The 20736-nt window shown below is 49.7% G+C and overlaps 1 long non-coding RNA gene across 5 annotated transcripts; it reads right to left on the reverse strand.

Moving 5' to 3' along the window:
- Positions 1 to 9856: 9856 nt before the first annotated feature.
- Positions 9857 to 13222, reverse strand: LOC125522520 (uncharacterized). Of its 5 annotated transcripts, none has more exons than XR_015611118.1 (7): positions 12939 to 13222; positions 12646 to 12827; positions 11629 to 11679; positions 11480 to 11530; positions 11279 to 11386; positions 11063 to 11200; positions 9857 to 10795 (listed from the first exon to the last, which is right to left on the reverse strand). It is a non-coding gene; the product is annotated as an uncharacterized LOC125522520 (long non-coding RNA). The 5 variants fall into 5 exon arrangements; XR_015611116.1 differs by having other exon boundaries at positions 11629 to 12153; XR_015611114.1 differs by lacking the exon at positions 11629 to 11679.
- Between the last annotated feature and the right edge of the window lie 7514 nt (positions 13223 to 20736).

Consider the following 20736-nt stretch of genomic DNA (forward strand, 5'->3'; position numbering starts at 1 on the left):
AATACTCCCCCGGCTACCTGGGACCCACCTTGGTGGGAGGCTGACTTGTGGGCCTACTAAGTTGACGGCGACGAAGGGCTTTGTCAACTTAGTCAATATGAACGATTATAGCTTTAGTGACCGTACGATGTCCATCCAACGGCCGTAGTGCTTCTTCAACCTCTGGTCTTCTTGCTCCAGCCGCCCAAAGCAGCGCCGGTCGTGCCGCATGCTCCTACCTCCCATGGTCGGTTGTGCTGCCGCGGAGGCCTCACCGCCCCCTACTATTCCCATCGCAGGCCAGGCCCTGCGGCGACGGCAGCCTCACACCGCAGCTGAACCAGTGAACCCTCGTACTCCTCTCCGTGCGGGCTTCCACTGCCGCGTCTTCCCCGGCTCCGCGTCGTCCCCTTCCTAGGCCTCGCCGTCGTCCACCGCCGTGGTGCTCTCCGCGCAATGTGGTCAACGTGGTCAAGGAATGACTTTCATCGGAAGAGTACTGTACGTGGAGAGGCTGACAGTTGGGTCCACGACCACAACCCAGTTTTTTTGTGATTTGCCAAGTAAGTCGCTTTGTCAGGCCTGTTGGGCTGCAAATCTTTCAAGACGAGGAGAGCTTTCATTCGGCTGGCCGAGAAAATGGCCCATCAGTAATGAGAAATGGGTTGTACATTTTTAAAACACATCAAACCGACAATTAGTTTCAAATATCTTTTTTTTCATTTCAAGATTTTAAATTACATTATTTTTTATGCGTGGAGAATTTGTTGGATTTTATATTGATATGCATTTATTTTTAAAATCAGTTTGAATGTGAGTCGAAATTTCCAGATTAAAAACAGTTCGAACCGCACTGAAATATGCAAAATTTCGTATAATTTTTTAACCGTGGCCACAATATGGGTTGTAATGCTAACAAAAAGAATATGGGCTTCAAAAAACCTTAAGAATTAGCAAATGGGCTGTAAATTATTAGAAATAATGGCAGATGGGTTGTATGCTGTTTTCCACAGATTTGAGGCTTTTCTAAAAAAGGTTGATGCACAAGCAGTGACTGTTGGATGTCCATCTTACGGCCATCGTGCTTCTTCAATCTCTGATCTTCCTGCTCCAGCCGCTCAAACAAGCGCCGGCGGGACTGCCTGCTCCCTCCTCCCGCGGCCGTCTCTGCTGCCGCGCAGGCCTCACCGCCCCACCATACTCTCATCGCTGGCCTAGCCATCCCTCTACTCACCCACACCTGCTGTTATTCTCCGGCGACGGCAGACGAACCAGTAAACCCTCGTACAGTCGTACTCCCCTCCGCGTGGGAAACAACTGCCGAGTCTTCCCTACCTCCGTATCGTCCCCTTCCTAGGCCTCGCCGTCGTCCACCGCTGTGGTGCTCTTGGCGCGGCATGGTCAATGTGGTCAACGACCGACTTTCATCGGAAGAGTACTGTGCGTGGAGGCGCTGACAGCTGGGTCCACGGGCGCAGCAAGGAAGTGCATCCTTATTGCGTGGAAAATAATTATTCCTCCACCTGACAGCAGGGACCCACCGGACGGACCAGCGTATTTTGCAAAAAAAATGTTTCCCCTGACTGCTGGGACCCACCAGCTACACCTTCGCATGCAAGGAAGTGCGTCCGTGCAAAAAAAACAAAAAGATTCGCCCCCCTGACTGCTAGGACCCACCAGCTACATCTTCGCACGCAAGGAAGTGCCTGACGGTCGGGACCCACCTGGTCGAAGCATACGTAGCGTTGTCATTCTGGTCGCGAACGTGTACGTACATATATACTAGTGGATGTAAAGGCGCGCACGTGTCGTAGTAGAGGCGCGCACGTAGCATGTACACGTATGTACAGCGGCCAGGGTGTAAAAAGAAAATAGGCAACGTATGTGTACATACGGGCGGGGTCTCGAACGCCTACTCGCGCATACGTACAGCCAAGGCTCGTGTACATGACTGGGTCAGAACGGAGAAACAGCGTCGTCGTCGTGTTCATGGGGAGGCAACGGAATGCGTCGTGTTCATGGGGAGGCAACGAAATGCGTCGTGTTCATCGGGAGGCAACGGAACGCGTGGGAGCCAACCGGCTGGGTCGGAACGAAATGCGTGGTCGTGTTCATCGGTAGGGCTTGGACGTTACAGGTGATGCAAACGAGGCCTGGCGTATCGCACAACGGAGGAAACGGCCTTGTGTTCGACCGGCCACGTTCGAAACGGGATCCTGTTCATCGGGAGGGGTTTGGCGTACCGCAAAACGGAGGAAACGGACCTCCTACGGTCGAAACGGGGGTCCTGTTGATGGGGAGGGTGTGGCGTACCGCAAAACAGAGGAAACGGACCTCCTACGGTCGAAACGGGGGTCCTGTTGATCGGGAGGGGTGTGGCGTACCGCGAAACGGACCTCCTACGGTCGAAACGGGGGTCATGTTCATCGGGAGGGGTGTGGCGTACCGCAAAACGGGACTCCACGGGATACTGTTCATCTCCACCGTCGACCTCCTCCAGCCTCCACGGGCTCCTGTTCATCCAGCCTCCACCGCGCGCTACTCCACCGGCTATTGTCCAACCACCCCTCCATCGTCTATTGTTCATCCAGCCCTCCACACCACGGGGTCCTGTTCAACCACCCTTCCACGGGCACCCCTCCACCGTCTACTGTTCATCCAGCCCTCCACCACACGACGGGGTCCTGTTCATCTAGAGGCAACGCCACCGCTCACTTTTCATCCACCCCCCTGCAATGCTCACTGTTCATCCCAGAGGCAGCATCGATCAGCTTCAGTTAGCAGCAGTAGCGAAGGAATCGCTCGATCGGGTTCAGTTAACAGCCATGGATCGATCGCTCGGGTTCAGTAACGCGTAGCCTGCAGTGCAACTGCTCGGGTTCAATTAGAGACCAACGCCTCGCTCGGGTTCAGTTAGAGCCAACGCCTCGCACACACATGCATACGTGTACGAGAGAAACGCGCATCGCTCGGCCCCCGACCTCCCACCGTAACCGGGAACTCCCCGAAATTTTCCTCCCCCTCGCTTCTACCATGGTTTTTTCCGTCATGGACGGCCCAAAGAATGTCATGCAGCTGCGTCTCCGGCCCGCCCAGGACGAAAAGCCCATTTTCTGTCATGATTTTTTGTCATAGAAGTAGGAGCCCACCACACCTATGATGATACCGGGTTTTGTCACAATTATCGTCATAGAAGTGTCATATGTATGACAGAAAAAAATTTCATTTGGCCCAAAATGTCACGGATGTGTCTTTTTTTGTAGTGATGCAACTCAATTGTATTCCATCGGAGTCGGTTACAATATATACATGTGGTGTCTTGCGTGACAAGCCAACTAACCCTACAATATCTCTAGGAATCGTCTATACAAGGCTAGAGATAATAGGAGAATCAGTCGGTAATAAATACGGAGATATCATGTTTCAACCCCCCCCCCCCCGGAGTCGAAGCATCGGCATCGGCGATGCAAAGGCTGGAACGAAACTCCTGAAATGCAGCAGTTGGCAACCCCTTGGTCATGATGTCGGCAAACTGTTGGGTAGTCGAAACGTGAAGAACACGAAGCTGACCCAACTGAACCTTCTCGCGCACAAAGTGAACATCGAGCTCATTGTGTTTGGTGCGCTTGTGCTGCACCGGATTAGCCGCGAGGTAGCTGGCCGACACGTTCTCACAGAAGACCATGGTGGCTTTCGGAAGTGGAATCCAAAGCTCACCAAGAAGATGATGAAGCCAACAAGTCTCCGCGACCACGTTGGCAACAGCTCGGTACTTGGCCTCAGCACTCGAACATGAGACAATAGGCTGCCGTTTAGAGGACCAAGAGACAAGAGAGTCACCGAAGAAGACACAATAGCTAGACGTGGAACGTCGAGTGTCAGGAAAGCCAGCCCAATCTGCGTCAGTATAAGCAATAAGCTCAGTCAAGGAAGAGGCGCGGAGACGAAGATCGTAGGTCGGCGTGCCGCGAATGTACTGAAGAATGTGCTTAATCAAGGACCAGTGAACATCACGAGGCGAGTGCATATGCAAGCAAACTTGCTGCACCGCACACTGAATGTCTGGTCTGGTGAGCGTAAGGTACTGAAGTGCGCCAACAATGCTGCGGTAGAGGGAGGCGTCGGCACAGGCTGGCCAGTGGTGGCGGAGAGCTTCGGCTTGGCCTCAGCAGGCGTGGCGGCCGGCTTGCAGGCAGTCATGCCGGCTCGGTCGAGAAGATCAAGAGCGTATTGCCCTTGGTGAAGAAAGAACTCCGAGGCATCGCGTCACACATTAATGCCGAGGAAGAAGTGCAACGTGCCTAGGTCCTTCAGTCGAAACTCAGAGCCAAGACGACCAATGATGTCGCAAAGAAGATCCTCTCGGGAGGCAGTGATGAAAATATCATCGACGTAGAGCAGAAGCATAGCCACATGATCAGACTGATGAAGCACGAACAGTGACGTCACAACCAGCAGCTTAGATGGTGATGAAGACGCGGGCGAGGCCACGGGCGTCGGAGTCGAGGGCGCGGTCGACGAGGCCGACGGCGTGGCCGACGAAGCGCGAGAAGGACCGGTCAGGGTCGGTGATGAAGGCGCCAAGGGGGGAGAGAGGGCTGGCTCGTCCTAAGCCGGTGAGAAGTTCCGCGAGGCGCCCGGAGACCCAGTCGAGGGCGAGACCGCGATCGGGGACGAGACCCCCGAAGGCCCGGCTGGTGGTGGGGCCAGGAGTAGGGTCGGTCCTGACGAGGTCGGCTCCTCCAGAGCTGAGAGATGAGGGCCCAGCGAGGGCCAGGAGGCCGGCTCCTCCTGAGCCGGCGAGGGAAACGCCGAGGGCGGCGAGGCCACGACCGAGGACGGAGAGTCCGTCGAGGCCGCAGTCGTGCCCAAGCGACGGGGTGGAGGGAGCGCAAGGGCTCCACGAACCTGTCAAGGAGGGGCGCCCGGAGATGGCGAGGAACGCGTTGATGCCTGCTGAAAAGGAAAAACAACCTCATCAAAATAAACATGCCGAGACACGACCACACGATGGGACTCCGGGTCGTAGCAGCGGAAGCCTTTGGTATTGGGTTGGTACCCAAGAAAGACACAGGCAAGAGAGCGAGGTGCCAACTTGTGCAGCGCCGTGGCTGTGATATTAGGATAACAAAGGCAACGGAAAACATGGAGATCATCATATGATGGAGGTGACCCGAATAAGAGATGATGAGGGGTGTAGTTCCACTAGGGTTTACAAAGCCGGATGTTGAGAAGAAGTGTAGTTGTGGCAAGAGCATCGGGCCAAAACCGGGAAGGCATATGCGCGTGGAAGAGCAAAGCGCGAACACTCTCATTGAGCGTGCGAAGAACACGTCCGGAACGGCCGTTTTGCTGTGATGTATATGGACATGTGAGACGAAAAATGGTGCCATGAGTGGATAAAAGAGTGCGAATAGCAAGGTTATCAAATTCCTTCCCATTGTCCGTTTGGAGATGAGCAATGGTGCGATGAAAATGGGTGGCAACATAAGCATAGAAAGCATGAAGTGTTGAGGCGACGTCGGATTTGCGGCGTAACGGAAATGTCCAAGTGAAATGATAAAAATCATCCAAAATCACGAGGTAATATGATAAACCCGAATTCCTAGGCACGGGAGATATCCAAACATCACAGTAAATAACATCAAAGGGAAAAGTGGAAATTGATGATGAAGAAGAAAACGGCAAACGAATATGTTTTCCTACGTGACAGGCATGACAAGTGTGTGCCTCCGATTTATTACATGAAAACGGAAAAGTCCGCAAAACTTTATGAAGAACGTCGGCGCTGGGATGACCGAGACGAGCATGCCAGAGGGAGACGTCGCCGTGAAGGGCGACGGGACCATGGCTGGTCCGCACGGATAGAGATCGCTAGGAGAATCACATCGGTGCAGAACCTTCCGGGAGTGGGCATCCTTAATAGAAAAACGATGTTTGTCAAACTCAACTGTAACAAGATGTTCATGAGTGAGAGTACGAACGGAACATAAATTTTTTATTAAGGGCGAAGACATAAGAACATTGTTAAGAGGTAAAGATGACGATGGTAAGTGGAGGGAAGACGCATCGTGGTGAGTGATGGGAACCGTAGAGCCATCACCAACAACGATGCGAGCGAAGAAGGGGTATGGAGAGGCATTAGAGAGGATACCGGGATGCAACGCCATATGAGCAGCGGCGCCTGTGTCCATGTACCAGTCCCCGTGGCCAGAGTAGTTGCTTGGGGAAGGGGCGGCGTGGAGGGCGGCTAGGAGCGCCGGGTCGTAGGAGTAGCCGGTGGGGCGACACTGTAGGGGGCGGCATAGCGGCGCCGTAGGCCGCAGGCCCGCCGTACGCCGAGGAGCCGCCAGGACCGGAACCACCCGGCGCGGCCAGGAGGGCCTGGTGGTGAGCCGGACGAGGGCCCTGGATGCCCGGAGCAGGGGCCCGCGGTAGCGGCATGGAGTAGCCATGTACCACCCCGGTCTAGGGGTTGTACCCCGTGAGCCAAGGCGGAGGCGCCGAGGCCGGGGCAGGGGCGGGGTGAAGCCGTCTGGCGGGGCTGGGAGCCCCCGTTGTGGGCCCGCCCGTCGCGACCCCACCCCCTTGTTTCTTCTGGCGGCCGCGGTCGGGGGCGGCGGGCGGTTGTGGAGCCGGTGCGTGAGAGGGCTGCGGGAGGGCAGCGGGACCCCCGACGGTGCCGGCGAGAGGCGCTTGCCGAGCCACGTGGCGGAGACGCTTCTCCTCCATCCACAGGTAGGTGACGGCCTTCGCGTAGGAGGGCGTGGTGAGGGAGAGGTTGGCGGCGGACTGGCCATGGTTGGGGTGGAGGCCGCGAAGGAGGATGCTGAGGAGGACCGAGTCGTCGATCACCATGCCGACGTCGCGAAGCTCATCGGAGAGAACTTTCAGCTTGGTGTAGTACTCGTCGATCGTGAGATCGTTTTGCTGCATGGTGAAAAACTCCCCTTGGAGGAACACGCGACGCTGAAGCTGATTGTCGAGGAAGAGGTCACAAAGCCGCGTCCAGATGGCATGCGCGGACGGGTCGCGTCAATTCACCATGTCAAAGAGCCCGCGCGAGATCATGAGGAACAGCCACGATACAGGCGTCGACGGCAGCCGCTCGTCATCGCCTTTCATGTCACGGATGTTGACGGTCCTGTCAACGTGCTCAATGAGACGGTAAGAGCGGAAGAGAAGCATGAAGTACGTGCGCCAAGCGTTGTGGGAGGGGGAGTCGAGCTCGAGGATGACGGGAACATGGTCTTTGATGGGAAGATCGTTGAGGCGGTCGGAGGTGAAGGTAATGATGATGGTGGAGCTGCCGAGGGAGGAGGTGGATCCTGCCATGATGATGGAAATGGCGGCGGTTGGGAAGTTGGGAAGGATTAGGGTTTGGCGGCGGCGGCGGCTTCTTGGGGAGCAAGCGGCGGCGGCGGCTTGGGAAGCAAGCGGCGGCGACAGGGAGAGGGGAGGAGGCGGCGGCGAGAGACGTGGCGACGGCCTAGGGCAGAAGCAATGGAGATCGGTAGAAAACTAATACCGTGTAGAAGACTATAGGATGCAACTCAATTGTATTCTATCGGAGTCGGTTACAATATATACAGGTGGTGTCTTACGTGACAAGCCAACTAACCCTACAATATCTCTAGGAATCAGCTATACAAGGCTAGAGATAATAGGAGAATCAGTCGGTAATAAATACATAGATATCACGTTTCAACAAAGGTCAATCAAGTCGTTCAACACAAAACTATATTTTTTTAATATGATGAACATGTAACTTGTCAAATGCCACTTGTCTGCTTGGCCCCCTGTCATTGAAGCATGATTAATATTGGTAACACATTCAGTCTCAGGTACGATAAATTCATCTATCCCATCATTTATAACCCAATTGTGAACAATGCAACAATCTATGACAATGTCTACTTGAGTAGGATAGCATAAAAAGGGCTTGGCCTCATCAAAGATTTTGAATCTTCCCTTGATTGATTCTAATGCATGATTTACGGTTGTACGAATGGAAGAATGTCTATGGTTAAACAACTCCTCACCTTGAACAGGATTGTTCTCCCACTCTTTAAATGGCGCCTCACGCCACAAAAAGAGGCAAGAACCCCGGTTTGGCTCCATATGTGGCATCAAATAGAATGTTCCTAGCATGTGAGCAACAAACGGGTTACTTTGCTATACATAAATAGTAGCATTGATAAAATGTAGCTACATCAAGTTATCTTGTGGGACACATAGAATATTTTCACGTTCTAAAGTATCACATAAAACTAGAGTATCATGTGCGGTCCCCTCCCAACCAGCCAACACAAATGTGAACCGAAGATCAAAATCAGCAGCCGCCGTCACATTTTGAGTAGCATGGATCCTTCTAGCATGACAGGAATGCTCCATGTCCTTTCTAACAGAGGCTCATACATGTGTACCATCAATAGGTCCAACACAATCCTATTTGTGCAAAAAAAATAAGGGCTAAACCAGATGCATGCCTAGAAAATGAAAAAATTTAGTTGTCACTCAAACTCATACCTTAAAGTATGGATCCCACCGGGGATTTCCTTCTATTTTGGTTGGGGTTGCCAATGAGGGATTCCTAATAAGGTCATGGCCTAGCTCTCCAATGGCATGGATGACCTTTTTGAAATAACAACTAACAATTTCGCTCGATATACCAAAGTTGCCATCAGATGTACCATCCTTGCCAACTTGCTGCTCAACACACATATGAATCGGTGCGGCCCCTAAAAGGTGACAAAATCGGAAGAAAAATCCTCTTCCTAGCCTAAGCATGTTCATACAAGTTGTATCATCCTTTCATATTTTATTCTCAAAATATTGTCCTCTCATCCTATCCATCTCATCCATTGGTCCATAACCTACGATTTCAGTCTATAACCTACGATTTCAGTCTGAAAGTGCTAATCTCAGCTCGAGCTCAGATGCTCACTATATCCTACTCGTCCACTGCCAACAAGATTCGCACTGCCCCGTGTATAATCTTCTGTATTCTGAATAGTATATCAATCCTATTTCTTGGACAGGGCCCACCCACCTGCCGCACTTAATGGCATGCTCGTCGTCCCACCCCAACTGGCTCAGACGGTCGTGCCACTTATGGGCCAGACCTGGCCAAACGGGCCGGCCCGCATGGCACGGCCCAGCCCGTGCTAATCGTGCCTAGCCCGGCACGGCCCGCCGTGACACGTTTAATAGCCGTGCCGTGCCGGCCCACGGGCGTGGCTCTCTGGCCCAGGCACGGCCTGGTTATTAAACGGGCCGGCCCGTGGCACGTTTAGCACGCTAGCCCATCTGATTTTTAGCATGTTCGGCTGTATTTTAGGCCTATTGGGTTATAATTTAGGTCATATATATAAATAATTCTGAACAAAAATTAAACGGGCCGTGTCGTGCCGGCCCGCGTGCCCAGCGTCCAGGCCTAGGCATGGCCCATGGCGTGCCGCATGCCAGGCCTAGCCCGTTTAGCTCGGGCCATGCCGTGCCTGGACCGTGCCGTTCCTGCGTGCTACCGGGCCGGCCCAGTTAGCACGGCCTGTTTGGCCAGCTATATTATGGGCCACGGCTCAGCCAAACTGGTACTAACGGGAGCCGTCCAACTCACCTACTCCATTTACTGCTGGTCACCAGCCACCTCTCCATCCTCCTGCAGATCCTTCCTTCTCCTATCCTCTCCAACCCCGCTGCAGAGAAACCATGTCGGCGGCCATGACTTCTTCAGCTTCTTCCTCGCTCCAGCCGTTCAAAATTCAAACTTTGAAACAAGATAGCGTCCGCAAAGGCACTGTACATTGAGTTGTTTGGTCTGTGTTTTGTACATGATCATTTGTAGGAAGCTTAGGCATGTGTTGCAACAGAGAAATTACAAGTTCAGATCTACTCATACATTTGTATTTATAGTGCAGGAAAGAAGAAATATGAAGATACAGCCTGATGGCATGGCAAATGCTTTACAGACAACTCTTATTACGGCCAGCGCCCATCCGCTGCCCCCACTAAGCAGACCCTCGCCGTCATCATCACCTGCTTGATCAGCTCATCATCGTGGGCTCACAATCGAAGTAGTCCTTGACTTATACCATGACCCTCTAGTGTTAATAGGCTGCATTTCAGCCATGCTTTCTGAACCAAATTAAATTCTAAATCATGAAAAGGTGAAAAAAATTGCAAAGACATGGGAACTGCCCACACAGTCCTGAAGTACGTGGATCCTGTCAGTGAAGCCCCCCAAAACATTACCTTGTGCACCAATAGAAATCTTGGAAAATGGAGATGCATAATCTTAGTAAGCATATCAGCACTACCTCTTACAAAGTGAAAATGTGTTCAATCATGACGCCCTTTAACAGTTGATTACTCATTTGTATCAAGAGTCAGATTAAGAAAACAGTAGGTACGTTTGTGTGTAGACTCGAGTGTCATTTTCTTTTACAGGAGGTTAATTCATCACCAAGGAAAAGTGAATAACATTAATACTGCACATGGGCCTAAGGAACATCCCAGAGAAAAAGGTTCCATCAACTTATAAGAATATTTCCAGATTGTCGAATAACAATCAGGAAAACAGAGGTTAAACTAACAGTTTATCAGAAGGTCAAGCAAGTATAAGCATATTTATCACAGTAGTTCCTTCCGCAAAGAAATTTCATATATGAATGAATATTATCCCGAGATACCGGTTATAGAGGTACAGGTAGAAGCGTAGACCATGGACTAAGGAGATCACTTCATATAATACATCTTCACCAAAGTTTGTTCGAACTGACTCTCCAACATTTTCAATGCAAGTCTCACTGAGTACCTGAGAAGGAAAAAAGAACACCTACATTATTGTTGGGATTAGGGGACTGTGGGAGCATAGTAATGTTGGGATCAGGGGTGTTATGTGACTGATGGGAGCGTAGTAATGTTGCGATTAGGTGTTCTTTGACAAATGGTCACACTTAAATCATATATATTACACTACTGTGAGAATATATGTAGATCTCTTGAGGGGGAAAGTACATGCTCCAAGAGAAATGCCGTTGAATAAGCAAATCAAAAGTTAAATACATGTTATGAGTATCACCTCAGAAAACGCTCTTTTCACCAACAGTTCTTGCCGCCATTTAATCGGGTCCTTCATGCTATCACATGCAACCTGTGTGTCTTATGAACCCTCATGTTCTTTGTCAGCTACATTATCCAAGTTAACTGATGCCTCATCCTGAAACAAAAAAAAGCAATTTTCTGGGGGCCTGTTTCTCTTCAAAGTACTTAAGAGTTTATAGAATAGGTAATTTGCCTTTCAAATAAGGTAAGGCACGTTGTAATTCCGATAAATCAAACCAGTCGGAGTCAGATAATGTGAGCCATGTGGGTGAAATATCTGCAGCAATGGGTGTCTCCCGTTCTGTTCCAGCAAGGAGCTCCAACATAAATAGTCTCATGTGAATATAACTAACAATTAAAAATAAGCACATCAGAAGCTTGGAATTCCTTTTACCTTGTCAAATATGAGTTCCTTTAACTGCTTTATCAGCTCTTCAATTATAACCTACAAATATTGAAAGTAAGCTATAAGCATTGTCTCTTCAAACTACATGTAATGGCAGCTTAACATCTGGTTCAAGCAAACTATTGATGCTGGCTAACCTCAGTAACAAGTTTGGTGCTATCAACAATGGATAGAAAACAAACAACGAACTGGAGGAAAAAAGACATGTTAGTTCAGTTGATGATTAACCGTGAGGAGGCTCCAATGTGCTTTTGCCATTTAACACGGTATAAGCAAGAAGGAAATAAGCAAACTTAGTCGGATTTACACATAGTTTGAGAGGATGAGTATTGTGCACATTGGAAATAAGCAAGAAGGAAAATACTACTCAACATGCACCGTGAGGAGGCTCCAATGTGCTTTTGCCATTTAACATGGTAAGCAACAAGGAAATAAGCACACTTAGTCGAATTTACACATAGTTTGAGAGGACAAGTAGTGTGCACATTGGAAATAAGGAAGAAGGAAAATACTACTGAATATGCAGCACGCTCTAGATCCGCGCAGCAGGGAACCGTTGGACCGTGCCGAACACCTCGCTCCTTGCGATGGCGATCGTTCTTGCCGGACCAGCCATCGCTGGCTTTCCAGGTGCGTCGTGTCTACCTACATTTACCTTGCTGCTGCATTCAGTTTCCCAAATTCATAGATTCAGTCTTTCAGTTCATATATTCCTAGGTTCATAGATTCGAAGATTCAATCTTTACAATCAGCAGTACTTCTAGATTCACATATTCAAAGAATCAATCTCTACAATCAGCAGTACTTCTAGATTCACATATTCAACGGATTTTCTAGGGAACGATCTGTCCACCGGGTTCCATTTTAGCCCACATCCATACTTTGACAAACTGTATTTCTTACTTGGCAGCAGAAGCATACTAAGATCATAGCATGATCTTGCTGAAAGTCAGTACAGCTTTCCAGTTTACCCAGTGGATGGCCTTGCTGCTAGTTGCTGCAGTAAGGCACTCCTAGCATGACCTCTCTAAATTGATCAAGCAGACTGTAAATGAATCCTACCGGTTCTAACTGTACTATTTCTTCAGTTATGCCAACATTTTTATTCAGAAATCGCTCCATGTTCGATGGGGTAAAGTTGTTTGTTCACTAACCTATGGTTCCATCCGGGCGCCCGAGGATTCATCCTCCCCGTTGACAGCTCCGATGTCGGCGGTGACCTCTCCCTTCCCTGCGCTTCGCCGCTGTCTGCCGCCGCGTGCTGCTGCGGCACCATTGGCCCTGCCACAACTTGGCCTTTCGCACGCACAGGGGCGGGGACCAAACTCTCCCCCACCTCCTCAAGCAGAGCGGATTTGATTCATGGGAGAAAGGGATCCTCTCAGTCAACCAAGTTGGTCCTCTACAAATGGAGACGCACCTGCCCAAAACCAAAAGATCAACATACCAGCCGATCTGCATCAGAAACTCCATGTCCATGGTGCCTCGCCGCCGGCGGTCCAGACCTCTATCCCGCACTCCTCAGCAACCAAATGACCCTTGGGGGAGAAGACACTCATCCCTGCATTCAATTCGTCACAGTGCCCACGAGACGGAAAGCGAACTTTTCGATCCACGGATCAGATGGGGAGCGGCGATTCTGATCCATGGATCTGGTCTTCTTGGCTATTCGGTTGAATACCCAAGATTTTGACAAACCATTGAAATTTTATATAAAACAAGTGATTTTTTTGCACAACAGTGATGATTTGGGCAAAATGAATACCCTTCTCCAAAATGAATACCCACCCTCTAGAACCTGGCGCGGCCACTGATGGATCACCTCGCCGCCGTTCACCTTCGCGTTAAACGAGCCATTCTATTCCATCTCCATGACCCACCACCTCTCCCTGTAGCGTACGTATTTCCAAACAGTACCCAATTTCTGGTAGCCCACAACCTCGCGAATAAAAAAATGGCGCAGATCCAGAAGCACTGACGTACGCTGCAGATATCGAGAGCATCTGTGCTCGCGAGTAGTTACTCCATGTCATCCTACTTTATTTTTCTCAGACCAGACAACCAAGGCCGTCATGGAGACGACATATACAAAACTAAACTATGTTCTTCTCTGAGATGCAGCTAACTAACATGCATCCATGAGGATACACACAATGACCAATAAATACTCTAAACAGATCGAGCAACTAGGGTTCATACATGAGGGGGAAATCGCCCTGGTCATGGGCTTGCCGTTGATTGGAGAAAAATGTTGGGTGAATAAGCCGCGGTGGCGCACTGGGATCGACCAGCTCGTGTATGGGCGCGAACTGGACGTGTCGGGTGCGCCAGGTCCGCGGGGTAGGCGTGCGTGTAGGCATGTGTGTGGTGTATGGGCGTGTCCGTGCAGGCGAACACCACATGTGTGTGTGCGTGGCGTAGCTATTGGCGATCGGGGATGCGGTGATCACGCTGGTCCATTGAGGGCTCGATGCGGGGAGCGCGCGGGAGCGTGTCATGCGCGCGCGCGGTGAGGGCCGGGTCAGGTGGTGTAGTGGGCAGGTGCGTGCGGGTCATGGCCTGGCGTTGCCCGGGTATAAGAGGCACTGCGGCGATCGTTGTAATGGCGTGGTGTGGGTTTTGAGTTCGTGCTCAAGGAAGGCGTTCGTGCGCCGGGAAAAACACCACCGTGTCCCTGTCCTTCCTTTCTTCTTCCTTCTCCTTCGTTGGTTCGCGCCACGGCATCAGAGAGAGAGCTCAGTAAGAGAGAGAGAGAGGAGAGCTAGGGCTAGGGTTTTGCGCCAACAATTGGTATTAGAGCCATGTGGAGATCGGAGCTCGCCGATGATGTCCATCATCCCGTACGCCGACGGAGCGGGCAGCTCACTGCCGTAGCCGGTGCCGATGCTCACTGGTGAGAACTACACCGCACGGGCCATCAAGGTCAAGGCAAATCTCGACGCGGCCGGGTTGTGGGAGGCAGTGGTGGTGCCGGAGGACGCAACGGCGGCCGTGATCGCGAATAAGAACAAGCCGACGCGGGCGTATCTGCTCGGTGCACTCGCGGAGGATCTGCTGCTGCAGGTTGCGTCGTAGAAGACGGCGGCAGAGGTGTGGGCGAGCCTCAAGGCCAGGTTCATCGGCGCAGATCGTGTGCGGGCGGCGCGGCTGGGCACGCTCCGAGGCGAGTTCGAGCTCCTGCGCATGGCAGATGGCGACACGCTGGATGGTTTCGCCCACAAGCTTGGATCCATGGCAGCGCGCTTCGCGGGGCTCGGCTCGACACTGGAGGACGCCGCGCTCATGAAGAAGCTGCTCGATTCGGTGCCGGACTGTCTGTACGCGGCGGTGGTCGGGATCGAGCAGCTGTGCAACGTCACGATGATGGCGTTCGAGGAAGCGCTCAGGCGGCTGAAGGCCTTCGACAAGCGGCTGCAGCAACGTGGATAGGCAGGCGGCGAGCAAGCGGACGGCGCGCTGATGTACACTGCGGCACAGTGGCGGACGCATGAACGGCAGCACGGCGGGGCTCGCGACGATGACGATGTGTGATATGTCTGTTTTGCATCATGTTTTTTTACTGTTATTTATAATGTTTTTAACCATAATAATGCTCTGTGGAGTAATTATAATGCCTTTTCTCTCATAATTTGCAAGGAACACACCAAGAGGGAGGATTCCGGCAGCTGGAAATCTGAATCTGGGAAAGCTACGTCAGGCCACCTATTCTGCACAACTTCAAATAAGCTGAAACTTCACGGAGATTTTTTATGGATTATTTAAGAAATATAGGAGCAAATAAACACTAGAGGGGGCCACCAGGTGGGCACAACCCACATGGGCATGCCAGGCCCCCCCAGGCGCGCCCAGGTGGGTTGTGGCCTCCTCGGCCCACCTCCGGTGCCCATCTTTTGGTATATAAGTCATTTTGACCTAAAAAATAAAGATAAGGCTTTCGGGACAGAGCGCCGTCGTCTCGGGGCGGAACTTGGGTAGGAGCACTTTTGCCCTTCGGCGGAGCGATTCCGCCGGGGGAACTTCCCTCTCGGAGGGGAAAATCATCGTCATCATCATCACCAACAACTCTCCCATCTTGTGGAGGGCAATCTTCATCAACATCTTCAACAGCACCATCTCCTCTCAAACCCTACTTCATCTCTTGTATTCAATCTTGTTACCGGAACTATAGATTGGTGCATGTAGGTGACTAGTAGTGTTGATTACATCTTGTAGTTGATTACTATATGGTTTATTTGGTGGAAGATTATATTTTCAGATCCATTATGCTATTTAATACTCCTCCGATCATGAACATGTTTATCATTTGTGAGTAGTTACTTTTGTTCTTGAGGTCATGGGAGAAATCATGTTGCAAGTAATCATGTGAACTTGATATGTGTTTGATATTTTGATAGTATGTATGTTGTCATTCCCTTACTGGTGTCATGTGAACGTTAACTACATGACACTTCACCATATTTGGGCCTAAGGGAATGCATTATGGAGTAGCAATTAGATGGTGGGTTGCGAGAGTGACAGAAGCTTAAACCTCAGTTTATGCGCTATTTCGTAAGGGACCGATTGGATCCAAAAGTTTAATGCTATGGTTAGAATTTATTCTTAATACTTTTCTCATAGTTGTGAATGCTTGCGGGAGGGTTAATCATAAGTAGGAGGTTTGTTCAAGTAAGAACAACACCTAAGCACCGGTCCACCCACATATCAAATTTTCAAAGTAGCGAACACAAATCGAACCAACATGATGAAAGTGACTAGAAGAAAATCCTGTGTACCCTCAAGAACGCTTTGCTTATCATAAGAGACCGTTTTGGCATGTCCTTTGCCTCAAAAGGATTGGGCTACCTTGCTGCATACTTGTTACTATTATCGTTACTTGCTCATTACAAATTATCTTGCTATCAAACTACTCGCTATTTACAATTTCAGCACTTGCAGACAATACCTTACTGAAAACTACTTGTCATTTTCTTCTGCTCCTCGTTGGGTTCGACACTCTTACTTATCGAAAAGAGCTACAATTGATCCCCTATAATTGTGGGTCATCAAGGCTATTTTCTGGCGCCGTTGCCGGGGAGTGAAGCACCTTTGGTAAGTGGAATTCGGTAAGGAAACATTTATATAGTGTGCTGAAATTTATTGTCACTTGTTACTATCGAAAACAATCCTTTGAGGGGGTTTTTCGGGGTATCTTCACCTTGTCCGGAATCCCTCAACCTACTACACCTACTGAAAATAATGAATATGAAATTTCTTCGGGTATGATAGAACAACTGCTAGTTAATCCTTATGCAGGAGATGGAACCGAACATCCTGATATGCACTTGATATATGTGGAATAAATTTGTGGACTGTTTAAGCTTGCAGGTTTACCCATGGATCAATTTATGAAAAAGGTTTTCCTTTTATCTTTCAAGGCAAAAGCATTGGCATGGTATAGGCTATGCGATGACATTGGATCATGGAATTGGAATCGTTTGAAATTGGAATTCCACCAGAAATGTTATCCTATGCATCTACTTCATCGTGATCGGAATTATATATATAATTTTTGGCCTCGTGAAGGCGAAAGTATCGCTCTAGCTTGGGGGAGGCTTAAGTCAATATAATATTCATGCCCCAATCATGAGCTCTCAAGAGAAATAATTATCCAGAACTTTTATGCTCGGCTTTCTCGTAATGATCAAACCATGCTTGATACTTCTTGTGCTGGTTCTTTTATGAATAAGACTATTGAATTCCAGTGGGATCTTTTGGAAAGAATTAAACGCAACTCTGAAGATTGGGAACTCGATGAAGGTAAAGAGTCGGGTATTAAACTTAAGTACGATTGTGTTAAATCTTTTATGGATACCAATTCTTTTCAAAAGTTTAGCACTAAATATGGACTTGACTCTGAGATAGTAGCCTCCTTTTGTGAATCATTTGCTACTCATGTCGAACTCCCTAAGGAGAAGTGGTTTAAATATCACCCACCTGTTAAAGAAGAAATTAAAAACCCAACACCAGTTAAAGAAGAAACTATACTTTATAATGTTGATCCAGTTGTTCCTTCTGCTTATATAGAGAAACCACCTTTCCCTGTTAGGATAAAGGAACATGCTAAAGTTTCAGCTATGGTTAACAAAAGCTATATTAGAACACCTAAACTGATGAACAAAATAAAATAGTGAAGGAAATATGCACTAGAGGCAATAATAAAGTTGTTATTTATATTTCCTTATATGATGATAAATGTTTATTATTCATGCTAGAATTGTATTGACAGGAAACTTAGTACATGTGTGAATACATAGACAAACAGAGTGTCCCTAGTATGCCTCTACTTGACTAGCTCGTTAATCAAAGATGGTTAAGTTTCCTAGCCATAGACATGTATTGTCATTTGATGAACGGGATCACATCATTAGAGAATGATGTGATGGACAAGACTCATCCTTTAGCTTAGCATAAAGATCGTTTAGTTTTTCTGCTATTGCTTTCTTCATGACTTATACATGTTCCTCAAACTATGAGATTATGCAACTCCCGAATACCGGAGGAACACCTTGTGTGCTATCAAATGTCACAACGTAACTGGGTGATTATAAAGATGCTCTACAGTTGTCTCTGATAGTGTTTGTTGAGTTGGCATAGATCGAGATTAGGATTTGTCACTCCGTGTTTCGGAGAGGTATCTGTGGGCCCTCTCGGTAATGCACATCACTATAAGACTTGCAAGCAATGTGATTAACGAGTTAGTTACAGGATGATGTATTACAGAACGAGTAAAGAGACTTTCCGGTGACGAGATTGAACTAGGTATGATGATACCGACGATCGAATCTCACGCAAGTAACATACCGATGACAAAGGGAACAACGTATGTTGTTATGCGATTTGACCGATAAAGATCTTCATAGAATATGTAGGAGCCAATATGACCATCCAGGTTCCGCTATTGGTTATTGACCGGAGATGTGTCTCGGTCATGTCTACATAGTTCTCGAACCCGTAGGGTCCGCACGCTTAATGCTCGATGACGATTTGTATTATGAGTTTCGTGTTTTGATGAACCGAAGTTTGTTCCAAGTCCCGGATGAGATCACGTGCATGAAGAGGAATCTCAAAATGGTCGACACATAAAGATTCATATATTGGAAGGCTACATTAGGACACCAGAATGGTTCGGGTCGTTTCGGATAAGTTTCGGAGTACCAGGGGTTACCGGAAGTTAATGGGCCATCATGGGCCTTAGTGGAGAAGAGAGAGGGTCGGCCAGATGTGGCGCACGCCCCCTTGCCCAGTATGAATTGGACAAGGGGAAGGGACGGTGCCCCCCCCCTCCTTCCTTCTCTTCTTTTCCTCCTTCCCTTCTTCTCCTACTTGGACTAGGAAAGGGGGCGAATCCTACTTGGACCAGGAATCCAAGTAGGACTCCCCCCATGGCGCACCCCCCCTCTAGGGCCGTCCACCTCTCCTCCCCCCTTTATATATGTGGGAGGAGGCACCCCAAAGGCACACCAAAGTTTCTCTTAGCCATGTGCGGTGCCCCCTCCAAAGTTGCACACCTCGGTCATATCATCGTAGTGCTTAGGAGAAACCCTTGTTAGAGTTGTGTCGAATATAGTGTACAAGGTAGGTTACAGTTGGACTTGTAGTTGTATTGTGTTTAGATAGGATATCGAGTCATGTCCAAGTAGGACACATGTATCCTAGGCCTCTCTTATATAGCGAGGGTAGACACACGATGTAACCTATGCCAACATAATAGCACAGGCACGCAAGGGGCAGCCGGCGGCGTGTGCCGGCGCCCGGGTGGCCGGTGTGCGGTATTGTGACGGTGTCACGGGGAGGAGCGTCCGTAGTCAAGCCTAGGGGATGTAGCCATATCGGTGAACCTCGTTAACAAATCTCGATGTCGTGCTCGTGTGATTGCTTGGTCCTCGGATGATCGATGGTATATATGCCTCAGATTTATTCTAACAAGTGGTATCATGAGCAAGGTTCGAAGAGGCTGTGGATCATGTTGATCTAGAGGAAAAGACGAGCCGAGACGTGTGGCGGTCGATCAGGCGATCGATCGGGCGAGCGTCAGGCGGCACGGGTACATGTTGTGATTGCTGGCGGGCGGCGCAGGCTGATTGGATCGGACGCAAGGGATCTCGGCAAGATACTTTTGATGGCGGCGGCATGATGTGTAAAAGCAGGCTGCAGGCAGAGCGCGAGGGTACGAGGGAAGCGTGTGTCGTGTCGGCCGTTGTCTAGGCACAGACGATGCAACATCTGATTAAACACACGCGTGGGGCTGCGGTCCAGGAGAGCTGCTATCTGAGTTAGTTGTGCGTGTGCTAACTCCGATCTGGAGTGCTACTGGAGGGTAGTATCTTCTCTGCAATCACAAGCTATGTGAGGTTTGTTTGAAGAAAAAAAGGAGCGGCCAGGTTCATGTGTGTGTACAAGAGCAGTTTTGGTTCTGCTATAAGATGCACGGAGAAGCAACAGCAAAGAGTGACATAGAAAAGAAGATTTGTGCAGTTTGCATGGAAGTTTTTTCTGGATCGGTTTGCTGAGATGGCTTGGAATACGTGGACAGGCTGCGGAGGCGCATGGATAAGTGCTTCATGCAGGATCATGCATACACATGGCGTCTAAGACATGCACAGATGTGCGGTGAAGCATGGTTGAAGTCGAACGAGTTCAGCTGGTCAGACTAGGCAGTCTGACGGATCGACGCAAGTCGGTTGGTACAGAAGACGGTGGCGGGATCTGCAATGACGACATAGACGTGTGAAGCTGATGGTGACCGACTTCTGGGTGTGGAAACACGTGGTGCACATGCCCGAGGCTTGTATGACTTCGACGAGACTATGGCGCGGGATTGATTCAAGGTGGTGTATACATGAAGCTTGAAGTCGATGAGGCGCAGGGGTGGACTGATCATCTATCATGGAGTCATGTCGAAGGTGGAGTTGGAGTCTGACGGAAGACTTCACTCGGTGCTGATTGAGGGGCTACGGCGTAATATGTCAGAGAGTCGAAGTCTATTTCAGTGGGAAAAGCGAGTGACATGCAATTCGGACTGGAGCCCATTGGTCTGATGGAAGCGTGAAACTCATCATCGGTCGGTGATGATCGATGGTACTCTGCAGTGGGGGTTGAGTGGTGTGGGTTCGCGACCCTTTAGACTCGACCGGGACAGCAGAGGCTCGACGCAGTAATAGTGGCGAGGCGTGCGGTACACACGGGACATGGAGACGGGCCAGGGC

This window comes from Triticum urartu, chromosome 7A (genome assembly GCF_056163025.1).
Source record: "Triticum urartu cultivar PI428250 chromosome 7A, HENAU_Tu73, whole genome shotgun sequence".
Classification (NCBI taxonomy): domain Eukaryota; kingdom Viridiplantae; phylum Streptophyta; class Magnoliopsida; order Poales; family Poaceae; genus Triticum; species Triticum urartu.